Source organism: Cygnus olor, chromosome 5 (assembly GCF_009769625.2).
Source record: "Cygnus olor isolate bCygOlo1 chromosome 5, bCygOlo1.pri.v2, whole genome shotgun sequence".
Lineage (NCBI taxonomy): Eukaryota > Metazoa > Chordata > Aves > Anseriformes > Anatidae > Cygnus > Cygnus olor.
The window spans coordinates 25,487,175-25,507,397 of NC_049173.1; the positions used below are offsets into that span (position 1 = coordinate 25,487,175).

Consider the following 20,223-nt stretch of genomic DNA (forward strand, 5'->3'; position numbering starts at 1 on the left):
AAGTAGAACTCTGACTAAGGACTTTTAATAAGAGGAAGAAAGGCGAATAGGAGTGTTTGTGAGAACATACATTCAAGTATAGTTATAGGAACCATCTATCTGCTGGAAAAAGTACAGGAGAGGATTTGATAGACAGCACCTTCCTATTGAATCAGCAGGGGACAGATGCCTCCACAAATTGTTATGGACACTATACTGCTGAATGAGTTCTATTCATATAGGTAAGTTACCTTCACTCAGAACTCAAAAGTAGGTTCTGATACTAAAGATATCTGGTCCTTTCTACTAACATGAATCTATTTACTAAATTTTATATGAGGTAATTACATTTACCCCTACTGCATGCCTATTCAATTTGCTTCTGTTAGGTCTTTGCCTCAGAAAAAAGCATTCTGTTCACTTTCTACCAAAATTAAGGTGCCTGGTTGCAAGACACTTCTAAATTTCTCCCACAGCTCACTCAGACTCAACTACATTTCAACTGGAAAAAAAGGTGGTTCCCGCATATCAGATGATACTTGAAATCTTTGGAGGAAGCAAAAGGAAGGGAAGGAGAAGAATCATGTGTAACCCACAGTGATTTTCTTTAAAAATGTAATTTGCAAAATGAAACAAAACAACCCAAAGACAAACATTTCTGTCAACTATCAAATGCTCCAGCAATTTTCCATAGGATAATATAATGCAGAAGGTATATTTCTTCCATCTTATTTGCACAAGACAAATAAGACCATTTCAATCACCACAGATTGTGGTGTACAAAAATCACATCCTGATAAACCCAGACAGCAAACACTTCTCTATGTTACTTTCTTACAGTTAGAATTTTAGCCAATGCTTTTGTCTTTATTTGTTCAAAGTGTATTTTATACTTTTTCACTGCACCTATTATACATTTCTTCACTTGAACACCTGTTGAACTAAACTTGTCTTGCCAGAATATTTTTAATTACGCAATCTGTATTCTGTCAATGGCAAGCACTTGGGTAGAATTTCTTATATACCTTTCAACATACCCAGCAGAAAATGAAAGAACTTGGTGTACAGAAATACTTGCCAACTGAAATGTTAGTGCCACAAGTTTAATCAAGTGATCTTGACTAACTTTTAGCAAAGAATCACAATTTTTTCATCATCAGTTTACTGCTTCAAAATACCACTTTAAATGCTATTTCTTCAAAATTTGTATTGACTCAGTCATTTACACAATCTGCAATACATGCCTGACTTGCATAATACTTCAGGCAATAGTTCCATTAATACTTGAGCATTTTCTTTTCATGTGCAGTGTGATGAATGCCAAATTTGTCTCCAGCTTTTAAGAAAATTTGGTTTTGCAGGGAAAGTCCTGACCCATTGAAGCCAACAGAAGTTTGCTATTGACTTAAATGGAATTAACATTTCCCTGTATTTGTATACATACATTCTATTTAGTGATGAGTATTCCAATTATATGCTTGCTGTACACAAGGTTAACCCACAGAATAAATCTTACCACGAACAATGTCTTTCATTGTGTGTTTGCTGATCAATACGAAAAATGTAGATATGTAGGCAAGCATTGTGCAGAACCCTCTCCAATTCTGTAAAGATAAAATGGTGAGATATTTGTGCAGGGCAAGATGCCACCTGACATTAACTTTTAAACTGACCAATGCATATAGGTTTCATCAGAGGAAGGGAAAACAACCATCTGTGCAACCAGATTTGTGAAGGATCTGAACAGCAGCAATAAAATTCTTTAAATAACCACCACTTTTAGAATGATGACACCTCTTTTGGGGAGGGGTGCAGAGCTATTAAACTCATACAGAAAAGGGGAAACCCATTACTTTCTTTTGGAGGCTGCTGGATTGGCAGCCCTATTGCCTAGGCATACTGCTGCGGATTGTAGCTGTTGTATGAAACTCCACAAAATGCTTTTGATCCATTTTATCTTGCAACTTAGCAAAGAAATGTTGCAATAAGAAACACCAACAAAGATCTGAAAAACTTAAGCTCTGGATTACCATATTGTGTTCTCCTGCCATTCAACGTGTCAGACAAAGGCAGTGGTGTTCAAAGTAGAAAAAGAAAAAAGAAAAAAGAAACTGGTCACAGAAAGTGCAAAGCACAGAGTAAATAATATTCCTCTACATCCCTACTCTTTCATAGATTTGTTGTTAAAAGAGTTGCAGCAATTAGGCTTTTGTTAATTACCAGCTGTTGAAACAGATGTGTTGACTGTCCTTATTAGCCAACAGCTGGGACAGGAGAACAATTGATGCTCTCTAAAACCAACAGCCAGCTGCTTTGCAGTAATTATCTCCTATTGATAATACAGGTGATAAAGGCAGCAAAAAGGTTATGAGCTTCAATAACCAAGGTACTGTTATTGAATATCACTGGAATTTATGGTTAATTTAAAAAAATAAGTAAAACAGTAAGCTGCTACGCCTACTTTTTGTCTGCATTGTGTCAAGGTCAAGCAATATGCAAATAATAGGGGAAATACAAACAGTAAAAAAACACAAGTTTTTTTTTTTTCTTTTCTTTTTTTTTCCCCAGCCCTCTTGCTATGCTTCAAATATCTCACTGATCTTTAAGGAATGTTTTTTCTTTCAGGTGACTATGTCTGGATGCCACTCATTATCAGCTCAGTTTCCATGTGTGCCTTTCCTTCAATTTTACTGTAAATGACTTTTTGGAATATGTAAATGTTTCTTTTACCTGTTGAGAAATTTTATTGTACAATATATAATAAGACAGGATAAACAAATGGTTAAAGAGGGGGGGGCATCCCTCTAGAGATCTAGGTCCTAGTCTTAGGCATGCCATCAATTCTTAAGCAAATTCACTTCACTTCTTGGAGTTCAGTTTCACTATAGCTAAAATGGCAGAACCATGTTTATCTTGATTGATTACTTTGTGATGGATGATTTTAACATACTATTTAAATGCAAAGTAATGCTTGTATAACATTACTGTAACAGGAAGAAAATTACATGCTTTTCTAGTATTGATATATGTCAAAATTTATAAAATGAATAGTTATTTTAGTAACACAGGGCCAGACTTCCACAAGTGGGAGTCACAAGCATAACTGGTAATATCTAAATGGAATGTATCAACATTGGTTCTTGGATGGTTTGTACTTACTTTTGTTCCTGCTTTGATTTTTATTTCCTCATCTCCATACCCTATTAAAGTGCATTAAAAGAAAAGCAAAGCAGAGATTTTAAACCATTTCTATTAGCTGCTCAGTTCATCTCTGGCCAACAAAAGACAAGAATCTACAACCATGTCTATTCACTAATTAGTTTGCACTTAAAGACACTGCCTTACTGAAAACAAGGATTAAGGCTGGTTGAATACTCTCCCTTTCATAGACCTCCCTCATGTCTTCGTTGGGTTATCATAAGCAGCTTGTTCTCTGAGCTTTAAGTAGGGAAGCTTGACAATCAGTTCTGGGCTCATCAGTAGGCACTGGGGCAATTAACAGGAGCTACCAACATTTTAAGGGACATGTAAAGAAATCAACTAAACAAAACGTTTCAGCCACAGGGATGAGCAGAAGTATATCATATTCTGGTGGCAGCTGTTTTAAGAAAGATACATGGCAGGATATTGATTTATAATTTTGAAATAAAGGAAAAGAATGTACTTCACTGTTCCCATTGCAGACTCAAAAGAAAAAAAATCATTATAGCAACAAAACTGAAATGCATCCTTGTATACACAGCCTCACATCTATTAACAGGAATCCACAGAATGCTATAAAAGAAACATTGACGCTGAGCCTAGTTGTCAGTTTTCTACTGTTAGAAGAATGCTAAAAAAGTGGGAAAAGGAAAGGAGAAGGAATGGCTTTCAGCTTTCATTCTTTTCTTCTTTCTTCAGATGCTTCCCTCTATCCTTACTGTGTGTTTAGGCCATTACACTGGGTTTTCCCCTGGAAGGCAAAACTTGGCTCTGCCTTTTGTTTGTCATCCAATGAGTAACTTGGGGAGGGGGGGTGCTGTGAGAGGGGGGAAGTGGTCTCACTCTGCTTCGGTCAACCAAGGAAAAGTTAAAAATGTAGACCGTGCCAACCAGGAACTAATCTGCAGTACAGGGCCCCTCTGCCTTATATTTAACATGAAAAGCTACTAACTAAAATCAGGATAGAAGTCAGGAAATTCTCCCAAGCTGGTGATCTGCATGGGTTTCCATGGCAGAAACAACCACAAAGCAAGCAGACACTTGAAGAAGAAAACGATTGTGAACATTGTTTCACCTCATCCATGCTCCAGAAAACCTTCAAACTGCATGTACGTGGGGAGGATCTCAGCTGCCTAAACTCTCCAGTCAGGGTGACCGGTTCAGGCCCGCGAACTGACTGCGGCGGCTGCAGTACCTGCAGAATTAACCCCAGACCTGCCTCTAGCAGCAGCAAAGCGTGGCAGGGCGTGTGCTGTTTGGCCACTGGCATTCTGTCAGGGAACTGAAAGCACCTGGACTTTGGTCTCCGGTTTTGCAACAGTCACAGTCTAGCAATGCACAGCTTGACTGGATTCACGACATAATTATGGCTACACTTCCCAGCCAAAAATCAGGGCCACAAAGATCTGAATTAGCAAATAAAACAGACACATTCTGCCTCCTGAGGCTCTCACAAACCTCTGCTATACCAGGCCACAGCAAATCAGTCCCAGTGAAGTTAATCCGATGTATTTTTCCATGTGGTGATACCTACCTCACTGAGAAAGCCTAGGGCCTGCGGGTTGGAATCACTGTGCTTTCCCTTTGTAATTTGCTTTCCACTAAACAATGTAGAAACAGCCAGACCGGTCCCCTAAGAAAAGGTAACGTTGAAGACTGCTGCCTGAAACAGACCTTTTTGGCTATCTCATCAAATCTTTGCAAATGTGACAATCAAGCTCTCAAGAAAATTCACCTGGCAACAGCTGCACTAAAACAAAGTTACTGCAGCAACAAGTAACGTCAGAGTGTTAATAATTGACATGAAAAGAATGAAAAGGTGAGCAAGGGATAAAGCGGACAAAGGATTTTAGTATAAACTTCTGCTGGTAAGTAATCAATCAAAATTAAGATTGAAAGAGTCACTAAGAATGTTATTTTGAAAGCCGAAGTGAGTTTGGTATCTTGGACTCCTGACTGGGGCTTCTAAAACTTCATTTTCTGGAACCTGATTTGCAAAATTTGACAAACAAATCCCCTGCTGATTTGAATCTACTTTCATTCAATTACCCCAAGAAACTAAAGCAAATGCTGTAACAGTAGCTTCTAATGTTTGCTGTATTCAGAAAAAGAGCTGCTCGATCCCTGGTTCTACAGGTTAAGGCAGGAATTAGTAACGCGCTGATTATGAATGAGTTTCTTGATTTACATAATCTAACAAAAGACCACTCCCCTTTGAGGGAGGAACTACATCCTAGTGACACTGTTTAGAAGAAGCTGTTTCAGATGACTACAGTATCAACAGCCTCAGGTGAAATGAAATACTATATGAATGTCCATGACTATTACTGCTAGAGGTCAAAACAGCAGGAAAAATTTATGAGAATATCAAGTTAAATATTAAGAAATCAAGATCTGTTTCCTCAAATCACTTTTTTTTTCTGCATTTCATTGTATGTCTGACTTTTTATTTTTATAAGAAAGAGTATAAATCATTGGTTTAATTTAGTATTGCTTTGGCCAGAATCCTGACGGCTGGTAACATTTGTTTTCAGCAAAAGATATTCCCTCAACTTAATTCTAAGTATCAGAGTTAATACAATGAGTAACCTGTGCACTAAAACCAAATACCCAGAAGACGGTACTCACAAAATTAAGGAATTCATAAGTTCAGGCCCCAAATGTATTGTTTTTCAGTGAACTTAGGAGCCAGCCTTAGTTCCTAATTTGTGAAGATACACTGAAATCCCATCATTTTTCATACAGGGAAGTCCAGCTATGCTGTACCTCTTGAGGGGACACAAAGTACTGTCTAATTTATACCACCAAGAAACATTCAATACTGAATGTCTGCTGAGGCTTAATGGTGTGAGATAAATTTAAAAAGCACCATATTGTAAAACTTAATATTTTCTCTGTAATTTACTGTACTGTGGTATTCTGAAAAATTCTGAGAACTGTATCCAATAGCTAGGTGATATATAACCTCCCACGAAAAAGTCTTACTTCTCACATCAACCAGACTGCAGTAAAATTGCCAGTTTCTCTGAAAAAAGCCCTTCTGTATATAAAAAAAATTATATCTCTGCTAGATAAACTGCTAGCTGTCTTTAATCAGCAATATTTTTTCAACTCTAGGTGACCACTCCTCTGACTGAGTTACTATCATACCCCACTGCTTGTTTTATTTTCTCCAAAATTTTTTTTAAGTCCTCCTTTTATTATATTTTGGAGGATTGTTGTCAGGAATAATTGCTTCCTAATAATTACAGATATCGTTATCATAATTTAGCATGTAGGTTGAAATATTTGTTGTTACAAACATTGAAACTGACTGATGGTATCAACAATAAGCTTCACAGCTCAGTAAAAAAATCCATGGTAAGTAAATATTGATTGACAAAAACAAAGTATATTTGATAACACAGAGGTCTATTTCATTATTACTGCATTCAACCAAATTGCTTAAGAAAAACAACTAACTTTCCAAAAGTGTGTCAGAAAATACAGTAATTTAAACTAAGCCTACATCATCTTTCCTATAGCAGAACTTTAACATATATATTTTGCAGTTACTATTCCATAGGAAAAAAAAAATAAGTAGCACTGCTAAAGAATGAAGATTAAATCTTGATTATTGACTTGAAAAAAAGCTCCTATGCAGGCACACATTTTAGGAATTTAATTTTATGAAGAACGTTTTCTTAAAATACTAAGTAATAGTTTTACATTTAATATTTTTACATATAAGAGGGAAGCACAATGTTAGGGAACCTGTCTCAAGGTTAGGCTAAACTTCTAAACATGTATTTAAAAAAAAAACACAAAACAAAACAAACAAAAAAAAAACCACCAGAAGAAAACCACCAGATATCATTAGCAACTGATTAAGGAAAAGAATAAACATACCAATGGATTTTCAGCGAACACATCTTTAATCCATTTCATTATAAACAATGAAGGACAAAAGTCAGACAACCTCTTGCTATTTAATGCATTATCAAGCTTTAGATAGAAGCCCATTAAATATACCAGGTCTTGAGAAGTTTTCAGCTCATTCAAAGTGCTGTTCTTTACCAACCAGAGTAATTCCTTATCACTGCTGTATGTATAACACATTTTTACTGAGACGTTCTGCGGGACAGGACTACTGGTTCTCACTGGTGGCTAACAAAAGCAGATTAACTTGGTCCAAATTCAGTAGCTCAGCTCAGAAATGCAACCTTAACACACCTAAGGCTTGATTAAAAATTTATTTTGAAGTACTGTAAGTAGAGAAGAAATGTAGTATTACACAGCTACAAGTTAATGCTGCATATATATAGGTGTACAAGGCCACGCACACCTAAGCCCACCTACAAGCATACCACCACCTCTATACACAGAGATAGGTATACAGTTATGCACACAAATCCTGCACACAGAAATGGTGTTATTCGGCTCCCCTACTTTCAGCCACCTAAAGTTTATGTGAACCAGGCACCTCCAAAGAACATTTCTTCTGTCTTATCTTCCACATTATCTGAAGGGAAGAAGAATTGCTCTGTGGTGATACATACCCCTCTTTGTATTTGCTATGAGTGGAACCTGGATGAGTGGCTCAGCAAAGGTCTTTGGACAACTAAAGGTAGGTGAGTGGGCCCCTTCCTTAGCAGAACATTACTAAGGCCATAAAGCCAAGGACAGAGATGTTAGAAATGCCAGTGTTAAGGTAAGCAGCACACATGCATTGTGATTTTAACTGCAAAACCACGCTCAGTTTTTTTTTTTTTTCCCTAATCTTCTTCCTAATTGTTGCACAGGGTGGACCTAAACCTGGGAGTGAATCATCCCTGTCCAGCGAAGGAGCTGTTACCTGCTTATTCCTGTTTCTTCTGTTGCTGCCATAGGAATGAGACTGCAGTCCATGAGAAAATACACTTCATATTTAATGGAACCAAATGCTGTTGGGCATTGGTGGAATCTATCCGTCCTTTGGTTAAGGTACCTCAGCGTGACTTAACTGAAAGTTTTCAGAGGGATTCACAGTATGTTACCCATTTTCTGACTGTGCAAGATAAATCCCTTGTGTCTAATCTGCAGAAGTACTGTGTGCTCACAGCTGCAACTGAAGTCAATGAGAGAAAGAACATAAATGTTATATAATGCCTATACATCAGACCTGAGATTAAATTACTGAAGGCTTGATCTGCACTGAAAACAATTAAGAGGCAAATTAAAATGGAAGTGGCTATCCACAGATATCAAAAATGAGAAAGTTTATTTCCAGTATTTTCTGCTTGTCATCCAGGACTGAAAAGAAGCGGGTTTGAATCTGTGAAACAGCACATCAGTGAAAGAAGGGACTGCATGAACAGGACGGCCCACACCACACAAGTAGGAGGCTAATCTTCTCAGTTGGAAACTAGCTGGAGCAGCCAGGATATTAAACCAGCAACACAAGGGGAGGTTATTTGGAAGGCAAATGAGGTACATGCTCAAATTCAGCACCTAACGAGCAAGTTGAACCAATGTGGCAAAGAATATAATGAAAAGAATCTCTTCAATTGTGTTTATGTATTGATCTTAGGAATCTGGATAAGAAGCAAGAGGAAATTCTCATTGATGGGAATAAATTTTATATAGCCAGCATTACTAAAATCTGGTGGACAACCGGTATGTTAAAATCTCTGATTAACAGGACGGGTAAGAGAGGCAGTAAAGGATTATGACACCTTAGAAAACAAAACCCACACCATTATTCCTTTTGGAGTGATCAGTAACACAGAATCACAGCTCTTGAGTATGTACAGGTCAGTAAGCTAACTAACATCACTTAAGAAAGATTTGCTGGGTAGAAAATCTAATTAGAGCATAGGACAAGCTTTTCTTCAGCACCTATCTATAATATTTGGAAAGAAAAATAATGATACTATAGGGAAATTCAGTTTAGGAGACATGTTGAAAATTTCATGTGAGCAACTATAAATCAGTATTATACACTTAAAAAAAAAAACACAAATTATTTGTCAGTATGAGGTAAACATTCTGTATCTCATTATAAAACAAGAGATGTTAATCACCGTAACGGAGATTTATTATAACTTATCTCTAAGTATTTATCAATTAATTGAAAAACAACCAGAATCTTTACTTGCACAGAACCATTCTCACAAATATACAAAGTGCTTCAAAATCAGGAGAAAAAGGGATACAAGTATATGCTGGAAAATGGGGGAGTCATTTAAAGGTGGATATAAAGAATATCTGACCTCACAAACAAGAGAAAGAAGAATTCCTCTTTCACGTATAAAGTAAATGTAGCAAACGATAAAAAGTCATAACACTACAGAAGAAAAAACATCCTAAGAGGTAGAAGTTCTGAACTGATAAAATTAGCTAAAGACAGATAATAAGTATTTCTCACTATGAGACGAACAGGGACCGTGTAAGCCCATTCCAACGCTGGAATACCTATGTCACAAATTGTAATGTAAAAAAAAACAAAAACAAAAACAATTCAGCAGTATTCACCATATAAATTGCTATGTATTTGTTAAAAAACAAGGTGATATAGTTACATTTTTGTATAAAATTAATAAGCATTTCATTAGTTATCGAGGAGGAATAACTTTTATATTTACTGATTCATACAATTTTCACTTTTGGTGTTACAGGGTTGTTAGAGAAGATCCCTGTCTGGACAATGTCCAGTTTCAACTAGTGGGAAAAAAAAACTGGGCCAAAAAAGTGACAACACTGGATTAAACTAATACAGAATTTAATGAAAGAATATAATTTCTCCCAGTCAGGGTATTTTTGTTTAAAATAGGTCTTGTCAAACAAATATGATTTCTTTCTTTCTGAGATTAGTAGCAGATGTCATACAAAGATTTGTCAGGCTTTGACTTAGTATCACATGGCCGTCTGATAAAAAAAAAAAAAGAAAAAAGCACTACGCATCATCACGAAAATACTCCCTAAATGGATTCAGAATGGGCCAATGATTAAAACAAAAACAAAACAACAAAATGAAACAAAACAAAACAACAACAAAAAACACCAAAACCCCATGTTCCAAGAGGCAATCATCACTGAATAATACTGGAATACTTGTAAGGTTGCACAGGTATCAGTACTAGGCATACTCTTATTCAATGTATTCTTCAATTACTCAGAACCAGATAGACACAACTAGTCATGTTCATGAATGACAAAGTAAGTAAATGATGATGAAACAATGTTTTGGGTCCCTTGATAATTAGGTCTTTTCAAGTTGGGTATGTTTTAATAAAACCAAAAACTCTCAGTGTAAGAACAGTAGACACAGGCCACACTTATAGAAAGGGTTAACTGTATTATGAAAAGCAATGACTATGAAAAAGATTTTGGACTTCAGTATGAGGTGACAGTGAAATGCTGTGGAAAAACTGGTAAAATGCAGTCTTTTGGTGTATACATAGTAAAATAGAAGTATGTCTAGGAAGCAATTAAGGTGATTTTACTTTATGCATGGCACTGAGGAACAATGCTATAAAATGCATCTGCATCTGCTTTTACATACAAGGATGTTAAAAACCCAGAGTAGATACAGAAAGGAGCTGCACTGGTAATGTAAGCACTAGGGAAAATGGCATGTAGTGAAAGAACTTATTCTGTACATATTTTAAAAATCCCGAGGATATGTCTACCCATTAAAAATCTATAGTGATACATGTGCTAATTTGAAACAAGGTAAATCAAGTACCAGGAACAGCATCATTTTATCTCACTACTGCTTGTCATTGTCTTTCAATAAATGGACAGAAAATACAGGATAAGAATGATTTTTTAGTCTAGTTGAGTAAGCACAACTTGAATCACTACAACACACTATCAAAGGGAAATAGTGATCTCCCCTTCTCCTGAAATTTTTACATCCACCTAGATACCTCTCCAGAAAGTGTGTTTAAACAAACAAATTTCTGGGATCAATACAGGCGCAACTGGTGAAATCAATAATCTTAAAACCAATTAAATTATGTAAAGATGGCTTCTGGGCTTGGCCTTAAACGCTGGGACTTTATGAATGACAAATATTCCAAAAGGTAACATCTTGTATGTCTTCAATAGGTATGCAAAAACTGTGGGTACTTTTGACCTTAATTTATTCATGCCTCGGCTTCTCCATGAAGCACAAAGAAAACAGTCCTGCAGAAACACATTAATATCATTGTTTATTAAACCTTTTATTCTTATAGCATTGAATACTACAGAAAATCCCCATGATGGTTACTCAAAATTCTGTTTTCAGGGAAAGGTTTGAACAGTATCCAGTAAACAAGGGATTGACACACATAATGAACAAAGAAGATAAAAAAGGAATATATTGATTGGCTGTTCTCTGGATACTGTGTGAAGCAGGAATACTGTGAAATAAAGCACACATGATCCTGTAATGAAAAATGTTAACGTACTGTTTCAGAGAAAAGGGAGTAAATGAAGATGCTCACTTTAGAAATGCCAGAACTGAGGTTAACTCTTGATTAACTGGCTACTTCAGTTTAGTTTTTTGCATGCATAGCAAATAACATACAAAAATTGTAAATCTACAATATACTCATAATTATTGTCTAAATAAAATGCCTTCATAAAAGGATGAATGTTCTGACAAACAACTTTGCTGAAAGCAAGACCATTTGCTTGCCCTATCATGCACTTCTTAAATCCCATGTAATTTGTCAACTTTGAATGTAATACTTCTCCAGGGGCTACCAATGAGCTTTTCACATCTTGCTCATGTCATCCATTTTCCGCTTGATTAGTGGGGACCTGAAGTAATCTTTCTGCTTCACAGAACAACTAAAGCCAACACACACGAAAATACCAGTATCTTAGGTACAGCTCTTAGCACGGGACAAAGGTCTTTGGGGATGTTCAGGCTCTTGGCACAATGAAGTGGCTGAGACAGATGAGGAAGAAACAAACATCCAGGCTGAAAAAAAGGAAGGATAAGTTAGGAAAACAATGAGGAAAGACAAAAGAAAACATTTTTGAGAATAGGGAACAGAAGAAAGCTGAGTGATGCTGAAGGTACAGTATAAGATGTGGGAAGAGAGACAAGATAAACTTGTATGGAAAAACGGAAGAGAAGAACACAAAGCTCAATGTGCTTTTCAGATGTAGGTCAAAACACAGGAGTAAAACATAATATGAGAAAAAAAAATATTTTTTCCACATCTTATTTTCTTTTATCTGACAAAATTTCTGCGATGTTTTTAGTTTTTTTTGAACCTTTCTATTTTGAAGCATTTACATAGAGAAAATGTATCTAAATAGCTTTTAATATTGAAATATTAAACAGATTACTCTTCTAAAGCTAAGTCAAATTATTCCAAGTATCAGGAAATAAAACTCACTTCTCTTTAACTTTCTAAAAAATAATAAAAAAAAAAATCTACGTCAGATATGCCACTGAATGAATCTTTGAATGCAAAAGTGAATGAGTTTAAAACTATGAGAGGTGGTTTTAGTGCCAGTATCTTTTCAACATCAATTTATATCTAGTACCACATCTTAATCTCCACTTCTCTCCCCAAAATATGGCCACAGATCAGTTGGTGTTCAAGCTATTAAAAACTAATGAAAATTGTAGACTTTAATTTGATAAGTTAAAAACTCTTCAAGGCTTAATGTCATCACTTTAAATGTAGCATAAAAAAAGCAACAGAGAGAAATGATTGAAGCTCTTTAAGACAGTTACACTGCTTGTGCAGTTTTACATTTTTATTTTACATACAATTTGCAGTTCTAGTACTATATGCAGCAATTTGAAATATAAAAGAAAAAAAGAAGAAAATTTGTATTCATACTAAAATATTTGTAATTCTTTGGGGAAAAGCACATCTTTAAAAAAATAATCAAACCAAGTAAGGTCTTCTGTACACTCCATACTAAGCAAGCCTTGTCTGATACTACAACCTAGTGTCTGACACTTTCCTTGTACCACCTTTCGTTGTAATAATATCCTTATATCCTCCAATATCCTCATAAAATTCTTGGATTCTACCTATATATAGCTTCCTACTACAACACCTCCAGCTCACCCTTCAAAACCCAACTTACCTTTTTGTTTCTTTATATAGTAGTTATATATTGTGCACAGCTGTCTCCTGCTAAACAGTAATGACTACTGATAAAGTTCTTCCCACATCTACCTAGAGTGGGACATTGAGTTCCATGAAAACTGGGAACGGAAGAGGAGAGAGAACCCTCTTAGGGACCCAACCATTATTCTTCTGTCAGTAGCTGTTGAAAGCTGCTAAAAATCAGAATGTGAAAACTAAGACTACATAATCATATATGCCTCTTTTACTTATGAAACAAAGGTGAAAAAAAAACCTACTTGCTTCATTGAAAATCCTCTTTTTTCCCCCCTATATTAAAAATTAAGGTAATGCATTCTCATGTAGTGTTCTCTTGAGAATGATTTCTATCCAGAAGAGGCTGTGATCTAAAGACCACAGATGGCTTCCAGTCACATTGGTACACATGAAAAGAACAGAATAATGAAAGGTCATCAAGAAGATGAAGATGAGCCTCACATTTGCAAACTAGGACACTTTTAAACAGTTGTTTCTCATGCACTGTATGCACAACTGCTGTAAACACAGAGATTAATGTAGAGCATATGTGTACCTCTATCTCATTTTGTTCTCTGACTGAAAAGTGAGCAATGCAGATTTTTTTTTTTGATTTTTTACAGTGAGCGGAAGACTCAAAGCTTCTAGAAATTAAGTATATATAGCAGTAAAAACTTTGCAGATTGCTACCTCCTTGAGAAGATCAGAGGTAGTGTTTGATGTATCAGGTGGTTAAGAACACAGCTTTCCCAAATCAAGCACTGCATACAGAAAACCAAATCCACTATGTGATGTTTATAAATAAGAATGAAGAACTTTGCAAATCTCAGATATTAACATATTTTAGAAACAAAACAACCAAAATCATTTGGTTTCCCTCAGACTGCATCCTGAATAAGAACAGATGAAACAAGACATGGTGAAACATGGACGTGTAGTCCATGTAGAACCAGATGCACAAAGGTTCTGATATACTGCCTGGCACTTGTGCACTCTTCTGAGGATACGATATCCCCTGGAAAGACAGCAAGAGGCAGCGCCAAGGCTGACAAACCTGTATCTTACCTTTAAGATGTTTCCTTACTCCTGGTCCAGGAGGGAATAGTGAGTAAAGGAAAATGTTTACAGCAATCTTGACACATGCCTTGACTGAACTAATGATTCATGATATTTCATGACATTTCAGTTATAGCAAGATATCCAAGATCAGTGGTATCAAAGCCTCTACCAAATTGAAGCTGTATTGGGTCACACAAATGGTTTTGATAAAAAATAATTTTCGAGGAGGCGCTGTGGATAGTGTCCTGCTAGGAGGGAATATTTATGCACCAACCTCTCCCCGAATTATTCTGAGACAGAAATCACAGCCATTAATTATAGTGACAGAGCTTCTGCATGGAATACTTGCCCTTGGTTTTACAAAACCAGCTCTAGACAATTCAAGAATGTCATCAGACTTGTGGATGAAATTGCTTGATTCGAGCCCTGAAGCAAATTCCAAAATAAATTTAGGCATAACACAACAAGCAAGCAAAGGATGCACTGTTGAGTAGGAAAACAAACAAACAAAAAAACCCTGCATATACTGCAACTTCTAGATTTTGCCTGTATTTGTCCCTGTTTGGCCTTATTTCTTTCAGACAGAAGAGTTCTTTCAGTATTGATGTGATCCCAGCACCAGAACAGAAAAAGCGCGAAGTATGGTAAAGTTAGGACGGACCCCAAGAAATCGCTTTGCAGATTTGCTACAAATGCCCAAACTCTTCTCAAGAGTCTAGGTGAAGCAGCATTTCCAGGTGAGATGCTAGGTATCGTGTGCTGGACTCAGCACCACCCTAACACTGTCACACAGTCTACATCAGAGAGAAGCAATGTGTGGCTGTTCAGAGCACCCACATGAAAAACTGTACCCCTTTATGTATACATCCCCAAAGATGACAATTGGTCTATTGCTCACATAATTATGCCTTTTCTTAGATAGCTGATTCTGTCTTATATCTGCAATGAATCTGTAAAGACTCTGTGGTATTTCACAGCTATTTTAATGCTATAAATCCCTGAGTGAACAACTAGAGTGACTTACCAGAGAGAATCCACCTTAAGACTGTAGGAGGAAACAATAAATTGGTTTTGACCTTTCTAAATCCAGGATGGTCTTGCTCTAGGTAGGACCATTTCCTGACTGTGAAACAGACTGAGTAGAAGGTTAAGAAATTCAGAATCTTGTGACAGTTCCTGAAGCAATAGAGAGCGTGAATTCTCCCTAGTGCATTAACAATTCAGGAGACTGAATAAAAAGGTAAGTTAGTGAAAAACATGAAAAAAGGAATAAGGCAGAATAATAGAATAATTCACTCAAGATTGCATTCCTTAGCTGTATACTAAATTTATATCATAGAAATCTGAAATGCACATGTAAATCTAAATCAGCCTGAGACTCCACACAGTGAAGTACAGAGTCACACACATGGTTATTACATGACTAAATCAACAAGCCATAGGTTTATCCTGTTTTGAGATCAGTTTTTTATAACTTCTTCCTCAGTGCTGTTCCACAGAACAAATCAATGTGGCAAGATGAAGCACAAACTGAATAAATGTATTTCACAGAGGCAATTCCATTTTCAAGGCCACTCAAGTTTTGACTGCTATGAAATTGCAGTCTTTAATTTTGCTCTTAATTAACCATTAGCTTTTACAGGGAGCAGGGAGTAATTTTAAGAGGTCAAAAAGTGAACAACTATCAGATTTTTAGAGGTGCTGAGGCAGCTCAAGACTGGTACTTAGTGTGATACAAAAATATTAAGTGGGTTAGATACCTAACTACCATTAAAACTCGTAAGAGGTAGGTATCCAAAACACTTAGAAACATCTGGAGTATTAGCTCCCTATTTACCTCTCTCTTACCAAGATCTCAGTTTTGTCTTCAGAAAAAGGCAGTTACATTCACAAAACATTTTCTTTCCCTTTCATATATTGTCCTTACCCAGCTTGCTTTTAAAACAGATCTACACCTGGTAATTCAATAAATGTGGTAGCTTCCCCAACTTTCAGACATAACATTTAATTCTCTTTAAAGCCCCACTGGAATCAGTTCTGTGAACTCTTTAGATCTCTTGGTTCCTCCCAGTTCTGATTCAAGGTACTGGTTTACCTCCTTTACTGACATGAAAGAGCACTGCTACCACCCTGCTTTTCATATTGCTTGGGAAAGCAGAGGTGGATGTTCTGCTGCACAGCACAAAGGGAGATCATCATTCTAGGACAATTTCTCTGTCTATTAGAAGTGCCCAATCAGGAGGGGAGCTGGTCTGTTCCCACTATGCTCTGATGAGACATTGTGTTAGATCAACAGTATTAACCAGTACTCTGGTTAGGTTAGGTGACTTGGTTAAGGGTTTTCATGTTGTTCACCACAATATGCTGACCTTGAAACTGTCTATCAAGCTTATAATTTTAAGAAGAAATCAGTCTAAGGGAGGAATCACCTGTGTTCCTGTATCAGCACTCTGCTTTCTTTCTTTGCACCACAGGAAAACAAAAAACTGAGCTATGGTAAGTGTTCCACAGAAAGCCCACAACATTGTATTTATGAGGCAGGCATATTTCTACAACCAGCAATGTCATTTGAAGTAGAAAGGTAGAAGAGATGAAAAATCAGTTAAAAAGATACTAGAGAAAGCAGCTTTTTTTTTTTTTTTAAAGACCCCAGAAATTTCTAAGATGTGAACAAATTTCAAAGGTAATAATAAATAAGTCTGAAGCAGTAGTTAAAAGCATGCCACCTTTTCATCAGATGAACATCTGAAATACTGAACAACAAATTATTTTAAAATTTCTATGCAAGCACTGAAAATGTGTTATTTCAGCTTGTCATTTATTTATTTATTTTTTAATTCAATTTCTATTACCTAGTTTTCAAGAGATTACTATTTTACACCTAAACTTAACTGTATAACCCTCGGCTAGACAAGGGCATTTGCATGACAAAATGCAAGCTAAGACATTACAAAAAGTTAATATACATCAAATACTAGGGTTCTGTCCAGCAAAGTTCTACTCAGAAAAAAGTTGTAAGATAAGTTTCAGGGAAGGTGGCAGAGGTAGGGTTATATCTTTTTTTTTTTTTTTTTTAAATTGGCACTTTCCAACAAAATTACAAATTTCTGGTATTATTTTTACCACTACTACTACTAGTAATAATAAATCCCGCTAAGTTAGTTCTATTTTTGCTAGGAAAAGAATGACCAGCAAGATTAAAAAAATAGCTTAAGAGATATGAAAAAAATATAAATATACACACAATCTGATAGACTAGAAAATTTAGAAAAGTTCAGCTAGTCACAAAAAATGCTGTTAATGATTAGCTGCATAACAAGAGATTTATCTTTGTCTTTTTTTCTTTCTTTTTGTGTGTGTACGTGTGTGTTGCAAAGGCAACACAGCCATAGTGCAGGTCTGTCTGTGCCATTCTTAGGCCACTTTCAGGCCGATTGAGAAAAGCTTGAAAGTAAACACAGGTGTTTTAAAACTGGAGCCGCTGTCACCGACAACCACAAACACCCTTAACTCTGATGTGGCAACGCCTCTTTCCCGCCCTCTCTTTTTTTTAAAGCAGTGCCCCAAAAGAACATGTCAAATGTTTCACCTTTCACCACCTCAAAATAACTTGGAACTCACAGCATTGTCTGGGAAATTGCAAGCAAAGAGATCATTTTTTCATTCCTTTTCAGATGTAGCCAACTACAAATCAGTTGCATGAAAAAGAGCCATTCTATTTCTAATTATTTTATTTTCAGTGCCCACTGATATACCTGCAAGCACCATGTTTCAAGTCGAACCCTTCCTTTCTCGAATGTAATTCAGACTCCTCATTTTCATGATTCAGGTTCAACTAAAGACAGCTGGGGGATTTTGCAATAATTAAACAAGAGATTTAATCCACTGGATAAGAGGAAAAATAAAAACAAAACAAAACAAAAAGCAAAAAAGTCTCGAGTCGCCCAAACTACAAGAATGAACCTTGATTTTCAATTATTGTGCAAGAATACGTACAGAACTGAAAAAGCACTTGCTTGTAAATTAGCTATTCCAGGAAACAGCACATCCTGTTCAGCAGCCCTGAAGTACTGACTAGAGAAAAACTATGAAAAGCAAAAGCTGACCTAATTCCCAGAAATTACGTTGTTAGTCTTCACTTATGCAGTCAATGTGAAAAAAAAAGAAAAAGAAAATAGTGATCAGGTGACAAAAATTAAACAGCTACTGCCAGTCCCAATATAGTTTTTAAAAGCTGGTGCACTAACCAGAGATGGTGACATTTGGACTGAAACTACAGCCCCAGCAACATGCCTTGCCTCAAAATGCAGAACTGGTTCATAATCTAGATATCAAAATCTAGATCCAGAAAAAAATAGTGACAGTTTATATGGAAAATGGCGCGAGCCTCAAAACCTCTACCAACAGTGAACGTGCTGCAGACACATGTTCTTTTCAGCAATACTATATGTCAAAATCAGGCCTTGCTTATTGCAAAGGATGATTTTTCTTGTCAGTCTCAGCCTTCAGATTCCTGAACGATTTTCTTTTTGACATAGATGCTTACACACCCCCGCTTCAAAAACCAGACACCAGACTGTCTGCGTGTCCTGTGCCCTAACTTAAACAAACATGAACTACTTCATAAGACAGACAGAGCTCAGGCATACATTTATTTATGTTAGGACACAAGCAGGATTTTTCTTTTTCCAGATTTTGTCCAGTGTGGTAAAGAGACAGTATTATTTATCAGAGGATCTGTCTGAATGGCCCTGAGCCTCCTCATCCCCTGTTAACTTCCCAGGGCACTCAAAAACATTCACAATCTCACAGAATAGTCCTCAAAAGATGACTTGCAAAATTAAATTATACATTAAAAACCAGTCACTGTTATTCCCTTTAGGCCATTTTATGTCCAAATTACACACTATTTTGTATACATTATTACAAGTCTAACATATAATACATGCAAAACTTTGCTGCGTCTAGCCAACAGAACACAACTGTAATGAATGTAAAGCATCAAGTTTCTGTCATCAGCCAGTGTTACTCACAGTGCCGTGCATCACCTAACAAATTATTAAATTGCACACATGTGCACACTTAACCTACACATGCTAAGATTGCAGCAAAAGCCATAAAAAGCAAGTGTATTCACAATTTAGCCTCATTTGTTGCTACTTCTGGCCTTTGCATTATGCACACAACTCGAAAATCATATACTATTAAGACTATTGCAGATAATGGAGAAATTAGACAACAACATTGTGTATAAATTAGAGTGTTTATGGGTTTGCATTAGAAATTCCTTTCTATTTTAACAGAAAAGTATTATGCTTGACTGTAATACAAAGCAATAGTTTAATTTGATCCATTAAAAAAGTGCATTAATATGCTAACAGAGAAAGCCACTAAACATTTTGATAGCAACAATTCAGAGGTAGGTGAAAACAGAGGGAAGAAATGCTTGTTGAAATAACCCTTTTAAAGAACAAAAATTTCACCCCATACAACGACACAGCAAAAATGGTGTTATTTACCTGCAGGTTTGGGAAAGCTCAGAAAGTATGTTTTAGGCTAACAAATTGGAGTTCAGGGAATTTAATAAAACTACTAAACACCATTAAACAGCAATAATAGATTTATTCCTCAGCACTACAGTGACCTCCTAGACAAAAACCCATTTCTCATTCTTCCAGCCTTTTGTATAGAAAGTTATTACTCAGTCACAAAAGGGGCTGATTTTTGAAGCAAGAAACTCACATTCACATTTGAAAGACAAGGGGCACTTTCAGCTGCACCTAACTTCAAGAGAAGTTGTGGACACTCAGCTTTGGACACTTATTATTACTTGATGCAGCTCTGGAGAGCAACTTTTTTTTTTCCCCCCCCGCTGTGTCTTGAAGACCTGGCATGAGAAGTACAG

At 36.3% G+C, this 20,223-nt stretch overlaps 1 protein-coding gene across 5 annotated transcripts in view; it reads right to left on the reverse strand.

The window, feature by feature from the left end:
• MIPOL1 (mirror-image polydactyly 1) overlaps window positions 1-20,223 on the reverse strand; it is a 194,842-nt gene that overhangs the window by 63,263 nt on the left and 111,356 nt on the right. The gene's annotated exons all lie outside the window — the stretch shown is intronic.